The following is a 7,500-nucleotide window of genomic DNA, read 5'->3' on the forward strand; positions in this document are numbered from 1 at the left end:
TAAGATTAGCTGACCGTGGCACACTGTCAAAAATTTTGCCGTAGGCCTATCTAGGTAACTCATCAGATATGTTAGATGCTAGAATAATTGAAGGAATTTTTCTTCCCAGTTAGATTTTTACTTTATTAAAGCATTTCAAATAACAAACAGGCATTAACATATTATCAATGATAGACATTAACAATAAGACCAAGCAGTATACTGTAAACAAGATAATACAAACATTGGGGTTAATCCATACATATTGCCAGTAATTTAGAGCTAAAAGGCACTGCTCATTTTTAGTTGTGTTAAGGATTTAATTAAATAAATAAATAAAAAGTAATTTTTAAATGCCTCAAAACATGGAGAAACTTCAACAAATCTACATTTGTGTAGGTAAAATTTGGCTACAATCAAAACATTATTACACAAAAATTCAATGTTTTTGTTGTCCAAAAAGACACCAAATTTAACAATGATAGTCAAAGATAGGTATTAAATATTTTGTCTCTAACCACTCATACAATCTGTCCCAAAAGGATTTAACAATCGTACAATTATATAAAAAAACAAACAAACAAACAAAAAAAAAACATGTTCCTGAGATTTAATATCTTTTTGACAAAATGTACACAGATTGCTATCCAAATTTAACCTTACTCTTAGAAATTTGTTACATGGATAAATGCCGTTAATTGTTTTGAAATGTACTTCTTTCATTTTAGGTAACAAAGGAAATGACAAGTTTCTGGTTCTAACTTTGATAATGTCAGCTTTGGAAAACCTTTCTGGTACTGCTAATGAATATGTTGGGTAAATTAATCTTGATATCCCTTCCATCTTTCTTAATAAAATTCTTCCAAAAATGGAAATATTTAGTTGCAACCAGCTATTTTTTTTTTTTTTTTTTGGACAACAACTTATTATTTTCTTCCCTGTCCCTTAAATTTTTTGTAATAGTTATTCCCAAGTATGTGATCTCATTTTTGACAGGAATATTATAATAGTCAAGATCTCACATTTTCTTCCATCCTTCTCTTTGATGTCAAATTTGTCCGCCAACTTGTTAACAACTTCCAGTATTTTTGTATTAGTAGCGATATCATCCGGAGGCTGTTTCTCTTCCACTGCTTTGTTTTTTTTCTCTCCATGCTTTGTAATTTGTCCGGCGTAGCATGGTGATCGGTTTTTTGCTTGTATAACTAGGATCCAAGTTGTTCATCAAACAAAAATAAATGTCTGTATTTATTTTGAAACTCCTACATTTATTTTAAAGTAAATAAATGAGACTTTTGAGGCATCGATTGAAGAGCTCTGGAAAATATTGCTGCTCAGAGCGCCATCTTGCCGGAAGTTGCTAGTTAGTTTAGATTTATTTGTGGATTCATTGTTTTAGTTCACAATGAGAAAATACAACATTTACAGATTACTTTCAGTAAAATTTGATTTTTACAGTCTACTTAAAAAATGTAGAAAGAATGTTGAGTGATTTGAATAAGGAATAATGAGGTAAAAGGGTGCATAGATGGTGTATTGGGGCTGCATATCTGATATCTGATACGTCTTTCATAATAAAGTAAAAATAAATAAGTATATGTGCAGCACTGGGATCAAAGCAGATCGATCGGTTCACAGAAAATGCTGCTCCATCTCTGCCAGTGCTGTTTGAGTCACTTATAAAATGTGCATTTGAAAAAGCAACACATGCCAAACATCATTGCAAACTTGTAATGTAAAGTGTTTTATGTAACAGAGGCGAGCTAGTAAGAGCTGTGCATGTAAACCTCACTCTCCTGGCCTCAAAAGACGCGCCCACCTCCCATTCCAGAGACGCCGGCTCGAATCCCGCTCAGAGCGGGTCAAGTAGGACCGGTTACATTTACAAACCTGTTTTTCAACAAAAGAGAACCTGATATCTGGATACCTGATATCTGGATGCCTTTGTCCATAATTTTTATGACTTTATGAGTCTCAATTGTGGAGTTTCTGCACAAGGGCAACTCCAGCTACAGATATGAATGAAACAGACATTACATTTGTGTACTCACTAATGCTCACAACACCCACAAATCCATGTTTCTCTTCAGTTTAGAGCTGTTTTTTAAACTAAATTGACTTAATGTTCAGCAAGAGGTGATATGATCATTTCTGGTTTGTATTTTGTGTGCCCTGTATGGAACATTAGTGTCCTTTCTCTGTCACATGCCTGTTTGCTGTTTGAACTGCACTACTTGTGGTTGTTTCTTGTTTCTAAAATTTTGTGGCCTGTGCCACAAAACTTTCAACTTCTGTAGCACCAGTTTTATGTGCTCAAAGAGTTAATGTACAGCCCTGTCCTTGGAACACAATTCCCTCTGGATTTAATGCAAAGATTCAAGCGTTTCCTCATCCAGTTGCATCTGAATGCAAGACAAGTTACCCTGAATAGAATATGGTTAGTGAGTCAATAGATTTATCCATTGGCCTTTCCATGTGGTGTTATTGTTAATATTCATTCTGAAAAGCCACAACATCTTATGGTCTAACAATGCTTGGCTCTTGCAACACACACACAAAATCCCACCAATCTATGGTTCTGGCTATTTTTAAACCACACTAAGTTGCAATCAGACTATGACTCACCAAATCTGCTGAATACCTCACATTTTGATGTTAACATAAGTAAACATAAGTTAGTCCCACTTAAAAAAACGATGTGAAAATCAATTACTAATACAATGCAACAGGAACGCGGCACACACACACATACACACACACACACACACACACACACAAAACAAGCGACAAAAAACAAGCTTTCACATAGAAACACAGCAAGGAGCAAACAATCATGATTTAGACGAGTAATTTAGGGCTATGCTCTAATACCCAAGCACAAATCTGTTCACCAAACTCTAATTACACTTAGCTAATGTGTGCCGCATAAACAAACAATTCGTTGCCCTACTGTGCTCATTTTTCCTCTCTAGTCGGAAAACAACAGAAAACAACTATTGATTTATTTGCCCAATAAAACAACAGCGTAGAGACGAAAGCAATATTTCCTGAAGTACGATACCTGTGAAAAAATCCTCTCCACGGAGATCAAAATTTCCACGTCCCCTGCAAGAGAGTGTTGGGAAAAGAGTTTCCTTGCTCAATCAAAACATGATATGAAGGGGATCGGCGGGTGGGAATGTAAAAGACTTTGATGCTTTTGAAGTTTCCCATGAAAGTGCTCTTATGACAAAAAACAAACTGCACCAAAAATATAAGAGGAATAATAAACTGGCACACATACTTCTATGTCTGGCTTTGTACCAGTGCAAATGTCATGCTTTGTCCGTGCAATACAAATGTCACCCTTTATGCATTCATAAACATGGCACCAAAACAACCTTGTTCCAAAAAAAAAAAAACTCATGGAAGGGAATGCAGCTCACCTTCATACACGAGAGGTTTGAAACATGTCAACTCGATATAATACTGCACACTATGAGTCGTATTATCATGGGCCCTGGCTAGTCATTAGCATAATATTTAAAATGGGATTAGATAGGGTACACACCATCCCATGGAGGCTAGGATGACAGAGCTTTTACATAACTATCCACTTCAGAGGCACTGGGGCACTTTTTTTTTTTTTTTTTTTTTTTTTTTACCCAAGGCAGCCATTTTAAGTTAATTCTTATCGAATCTGTCTGAAGTACAAGCCTAATAACTATCATTATGTAATCAAATCATCTGAAATATTAATGGGCTGGAAGGGGTACAAGCATGTCAGTGTGTGTGAATTTTCTTTGACAAGAATCAATATTGTTGAATATCAAGCTGCATCAAAGATCCGACCAAAAGTTTTGTGTAGAAAAAAGTTTGTATGCTAACCTTTGAGACTATTTATTCATTCTTATCATAGGTACTCTGCCCTTATCATCAATTCAGCCAGTCATGGGGTTGGGCAGTCCAGAATATAAACATAGAAATTCAATTCACCCAGATAAAAACCTAGTGAACAGTCTTGCTCCCTACATAGGGAGCTGACAGCTAAACATCATAAGTGACTAATTAGGAAGATCCTACAGTTGCTAGAGTCAGCAGTGTCAATTTTGAGAAAAATCGAGTCCAAAACAAAATAACCTAGCAACCAAATACACCAATACCACCAAATTTGGCACAAACCAAGTCAAAAGGCTGCCTATGGATACAGCTCAGGGTTTGCAACAGAGCTGGTGTTTTGTTTTCAAGCTAGCTGACCAGACAGACACTTTGCTTTCAACAGGTGACATGCATAAATGTGCACTTCCTGTCTACACAATTCAAATAGATCTGTGCACATAATTGACGGTGAGGACAAGCCTGACTCATGGTCACAAATTCAAGCTGAAGCCTTAAATAAATTGATTCACTTGAACTGGATGTATATGACATGACACTCTTGATCTTATAGAACAGCCGTTCCATATAGATCGTCATTTGGTGCAACAACAACAACAAAAAAGAATGTTTGTGTCTCTTTTATTCGGATGCATTTACAAAACAGCAAAGTCCAACAGACAATCAACCTTCAATTTCAGCTATTAAACATTTATTATCAGTCCATCTCCTATCCTGTGGGAGCAGGTGGAATGTTTTTATGATGTATGATTGATTGATTCACAAAGCTCCATTAATTAAAACGAATGTTTTTGTGGTTAAGGGCACAGCTATGCTTTTAAGTGTCTCCGTATTGATCTCATGGAGTAGACTTTTGAAGAGTGGCCCTGGAAAGCAGATCCAAAGCAAATGAGAGTCTAAAATCTGTAATTATGGTTTGATTGCAAAACAATGTAATATAAAACTCAGAGACTGTCCATGGAAGCCGAATCTGCAATATCCGATAAAAGTCTTCTTGAGCACGTCTACATAAACTCATAACAGCTATATTTACAGCAAGCGAGGCATGCTAAATGCCTGTGAGAAATTTCAAGCCTCGTCTAATCAATAAAATATTATCCACTGTGGGAATACATGTAGCGGTATTTCTGAATCGCTGCCGCTGACTGCGTCAGCATGAATCGACACATCCATCGACCTTTGGGCTCGTCACTCATCATGTTGACTTCTGGGAATGGTGAGAAACAACAGGCCAACCTGGCGATGTTCAAATCATAGCATTCTAGGAAGCATATCAGAGCAATTTAACCCTTGTTCCAAGCCTGTATGACTTCCTTGGAATACAAAAGAAGGAATTGGAGCAACATGAAGGTAAGTAGATGATGAAAGAATTGTAATTTTTTTTAGGTTAACTATTCCTTAGCAATGAAAACATTAAATCTTAAGCATGAAAGACATTATGCTGCCAAATAAAAGCAAGATACACAAAAATACATTATAAAGTTATTTCAAATTCATTTATTAATTTATTTCAAAAATATTTCAATTTTAAATAATGCTATTCTTTAAATAATGCTGACAAAAGTTTCATGTTTCCACAAAAATATTAAGCAGCATGAAATGTTTTCAACATTTCAACATGCATCGACACATCCATTGATCTCTGGACTCGTCGCTCATCATGTTGACTTCTGGGAGTAGTGACAGTCACAACAGGCCGAAATGGCGACGTTCAAATAAGAGTATTCCAGAAGGCACCATCATCACAATCGTTTCAGCAGGGGTATTTCTGAGGCCATGGTGTGACAGAAAGTGCCTCTGTCATCTAAAATTTGTTTTGCATGCTGAATCTCAAACCAGCAGCAGAATGTTTGTCATCCTCTAACAGTTGGGGAGAGCTGCCTCATCCCAAAAGCCAGTACTGTAAATTTCAAGTCTGAAAAAAAAGAGAAGCAGAAAAGGGGCGAGAGAGAGAGAGGTCTGCCTCTTATCTTCAGAAGGACAGATAAGAGCTCATTTCTCACTGCGGAATAGAAACAAGCGGGCCTCTCCGGGTTCTCTGGCAAGAGAATGACACCATTAGCATCCCATAATGCCTTGCTCTATTCTGCACATTCACATTTTGTGTGCGGGCGTAATGCTGCCTGCTCTCGCCGTTTCTGCACTTCACGCACGGATCTGTTCATCTTCATCACATGCGATTGGCGCCACTCTGCCTCAGAGCTGGAGTTGGCAGGTAGTTTCAAAGGTGATGCGTGGATATGAGCGACCCTTACGGCTGGTAATGCCAGGGTTTCGATAACCTCTTAGGATGATGATGTGACACTTTGCTGTAGTGCAAGGCAGTGGAAAGTCAAAGCAAGGAAGGTGTCTTGAGCTTCCCACACTCTGTGTGATTAAATGACTATGTACCACCCACTCTTAAAGTCTTAAACAAATTGTGTCTTATTGCAAATATTTTATTATATTTTAGTACATATTTTACTTGTGACGTTTTTTTTTTTTTTTTTTTTTTAAAAAGCTCTTAAAGGGAAAGTTTGAAAATTCTGTCATCATTTACTCACCCTCATGTCGTTCAAAACCTGCATGACTTTCTTGGTTCTGTGGTACACTAAAGGAAGTCACACGGGTTTGGAAAAAAAAAACATGAGGATGAGTAAATGATGAAAGGACCCGACCCCAAAAAACAATATAAAAATTAGTGGTGGGCCGTTATCAGCGTTAACGTGCTGCGTTAACGTGAGACTCTTATTGGGCGATAAAAAAAATATCGCCGTTAATCTATTCTCAAAGTTAGGTTGGGAGCTGGGTCTATACTACGCAAGCTATGATGACTTTCACCTTGATATTTCAGCGTGGATGTATACCTAGCCGAATTGACCCTTCGCAAAGACCCGTCCCCCTTAGTTACTGTTGTTGCTTTGTCCAACGAGCTGTGCCGCTGTCACACCACACACAGTGAAAATACATTGCGGAGCAAAGAGGATACTGACAACACGTCGACAGAAAAGACAGAGCAGGTTACTTATGATATTAAACAATGTCCCGGCTTTAAAACTTTGTAGTTATTTAAGAAATTCAAACAATAAAAACAGTTTTGTTGCTCTTTAATGTGTCGTGACCATGGTCGTGACAGATTGCTGTAGCGCCTCAGCTCAAGAGGCTCGTAAACCGATCATCTCTTACGAGTCCATTTATAGCATCAAATAAACATGAATGAACATAAGAATCAATGTTGTTTTAAACACGGAAAGATGTCAGTATACACAATTTTTCAAGTTTAACTCCACCGAGGTTAATCTTCTAACTCCTGACTGCTTTGTCGGACAAAATGGCGGATTACTTTGAGTAACACACATATTCTGAATGTTTTAGGCAGAATTCAAATGAGCCATTTGCCATTTCCAAGATTACAGTGAGATTAATCTAGATTAAAAAAATTAATCTATGCCAACCACTAATAAAAATATACATTATTATTGAAAATTAAAAAACCTACAGTTAAAAAATGTGGGGTCAATATTCTTTTTGTGAAAGGATTTTTTTATTCAGCAATGAAGCAATAAATTGTTCAAAAGAGACAGTAAAGACATTTATGATGACAAAAATAGCAAGCAGCATAACTGTTTTCAACATTGACAATTGTAAGAAATGTTTCTCAGCATA

The 7,500-nt window shown here is 36.9% G+C and overlaps 1 protein-coding gene across 1 annotated transcript in view; it reads right to left on the bottom strand.

Annotated features, from left to right (window-relative positions):
- Positions 1–7,500, bottom strand: part of grid2 (glutamate receptor, ionotropic, delta 2) — a 495,660-nt gene that overhangs the window by 123,854 nt on the left and 364,306 nt on the right. The window lies entirely within an intron of this gene.

The sequence above is a fragment of the Chanodichthys erythropterus genome, chromosome 9, assembly GCF_024489055.1.
Source record: "Chanodichthys erythropterus isolate Z2021 chromosome 9, ASM2448905v1, whole genome shotgun sequence".
NCBI lineage: Eukaryota > Metazoa > Chordata > Actinopteri > Cypriniformes > Xenocyprididae > Chanodichthys > Chanodichthys erythropterus.